Source organism: Penaeus vannamei, chromosome 18 (genome assembly GCF_042767895.1).
Source record: "Penaeus vannamei isolate JL-2024 chromosome 18, ASM4276789v1, whole genome shotgun sequence".
Lineage (NCBI taxonomy): Eukaryota > Metazoa > Arthropoda > Malacostraca > Decapoda > Penaeidae > Penaeus > Penaeus vannamei.
Genome location: NC_091566.1, coordinates 14,484,273 through 14,486,772, shown reverse-complemented (window position 1 = coordinate 14,486,772; position 2,500 = coordinate 14,484,273).

Genomic DNA, 2,500 nt, shown 5'->3' with positions numbered 1-2,500 from the left:
GGGAGAGGGGCGGGGGGGGGGGGTGACTCGTCAGGATTTTCCTCCCTCTGCAGGAACAGTCTCCGGGATGGTGGCCGTTCAGTTCAGCAATTGGCTCAAGTGAGGACAAGGATTGGGTGGCACGGGTTGAGCAGAGAGGGGGGGAGGGGAATAGAGGTAGAGGGGGGGGGGTAGAGAAAGGTAGGGGACAGAGCGAAAAGGAGGAGGGAAGGGTAGGGGAGCGGGAAGGGGAAGAGAGGGGATGTGTGGGGGCAGGGGAAGGATGAAGCGGTGGGTAGGAGGAGAGAGGGAGATCGATAGATAGATAGAGGGGGGGTGAAAAAGAGAAAGGAGAGAGAAAGGGAAAAGGGAGAGAAAAAGTGAGATAGATATGTAGATAGATAAACAAACAGCTAGAAAGATAACTAGTTAGCTATATAAATAGATATATGAATAGATAAACACACACACAGAAAGAGACAGAGAGATAGAGAGAAAAAGAGACGGAGAGAGAGAAAAAAAAGAGACGGAGAGAGAGAAAAAAAGAGACAGAGAGAGATAGAGAGAGACAGAGAAAGAGAGAAGCCGAGAAACAGAGAGAGAAAAATAAAGAAGCAGAGAGCAGAGAAAATAGTAGCAAAATCATTTCACAATTATCCCCCCTCCCCTCCACCTTGCCAAGCAGCCCCCCCCCCCAACACAAAGTACGCGAGACCTAATACAGAAAAAGGAAGGGAGAACTGTAAGTCCCCTCCCCTCTTCCCTCGCCCCTACCCATCCTACCGCCCACGGAATGATGGGCGGAAGGGAAATGAGGTGCGGAACCCGGGTGAAGCATCCTTTTCTCTCTCCCTCTCCTTTTCCTAACCTGGACTTCCTGGGGCGGAGGAAATGAGAGAGAAATGAAGTCCAGTTTTCCTCTTTTTCCAGATGGACGTCGACGGATATTCACAAACCAACGGACACGAAAAGAATCCGATGAAAGCAATGTTAGAGATAATGGAAATGATCGTAGAGTGTGGACTGATACTCAGAGGCGAGAAAAGAATCGGATAATTTCTCAGGCGGAGGAGGAGAGAGAGAGGAAGGAAAGGAGTAGGAAGGGAAAGCGGGGAAGAAGAGAGCGAAGAGGGACCGAGAAGCAATAAGAAATGCAGTGGCAAAACGATGAAATTTCTATTTTTACTTTTCTTTCACTTCCGTTTGCCTCCATTCCTTACATTGATGTTTCTTGTCTCACATTCAGTCTTTGTTTGTCAGTCTGTTTCTCTCTCTTCCCCTCCTCTCTGTATTTCTCTCCCAATTTTTCTTTCTCACTCTCTCTTTCCCTCCTCTCTCCCTCTCTTCCTTCTTCCCCCCCTATCTCCTTCCCTCCTTCTCTCTTATTCCCTCCTTCTCTCTTCTTCCCTCCTTCTCTCTCTCTCTCTCCTTCCCTCTATCCCTCCCTCCCTTCCCCTCTCTTTGTCTCTACCAATTTCCCTGACCGCTAATTCCCAATCTGCGCTTCTCCTTTCTTCTCCTTTATTCCTCTTCCAAAACTCCCAATAAAAAGATCAGACCCTGCGTCCGATCTCCTCGCCTCCGCCCTCATTAAAGTCAAATCAGACAGCCAATTATCATTTGTAGGGACAAGCACTGTGATTAGCGCGGCCAAGTTTAATCATTACATTCCAGTGTTTCGAATTAATAAATAATCGGCGATTAAATATCAGCAATCAGATGCCATCGGAACCCGACGCGAACGTCACGCTGACCGGCAATGAGGGCGCAGGAAAGCCCTTGAATATTCGAGGCTTCGGCCTCGGTTTCTCTCTCGCCGCCTTGGCCGGTCGCCTGGCGTCGTCATTTTCCTTCTTTCCCCTCCGTCCCCTCTCCTTTTTCTTTTCCATTCCTTCTTCTCTCTGTCTTTTCCAGTCCTTCTTCTCTCTCTCTCTCTTCTTTCCAGTACGTCTTCTCTCTCTTTCTTTCCCATTCCTTCTTCCCTTTCTTTTCCCCTTCGTCTTCTCTCTCTCTTCCCCTCCGTCCTCTCTCTCTCCTTTAGCTTTCTCCCTCTCTCTCCCCCCGTACCTTTTATCTCTCCTTTAGATCTCTCCCTATCTTCCACTTCTACCTCTCTTTCCATTATTCTACACATGCATTCCTCTCTCCCCTTAACACTCTCTCATCGATTTCTTTCTCGTTCTTCTTTCTGTCCCCTTCTTACTGCTCCCCCTCCTCGTCTCGCCCTCTCTCTCTCACCTCCCTTCCTCCTTTTCTCTTTCCACGTCTACATCTCGTTTCTTCCAACATTCGATTTTTTCCCTCTTTTGTTCTCATTTCCTCTCTTCCGTGTCTGTCTGTCTGACTGTTTGTTTGTCTCTCTCTCTCTCTTCCCTCTTTATCCACTCACTCTCCCTCCCTCCCTCCCTCCCTCTCTCTCTTTCTCTCTCTCTCGCTCTCTCTCTCTGTCTGCCTGTCTATCTATCTATCACTCACTCTCTCTCACTCTCTCTCCCTCTTCCTTTCCCTCGTTTTCTCCCTC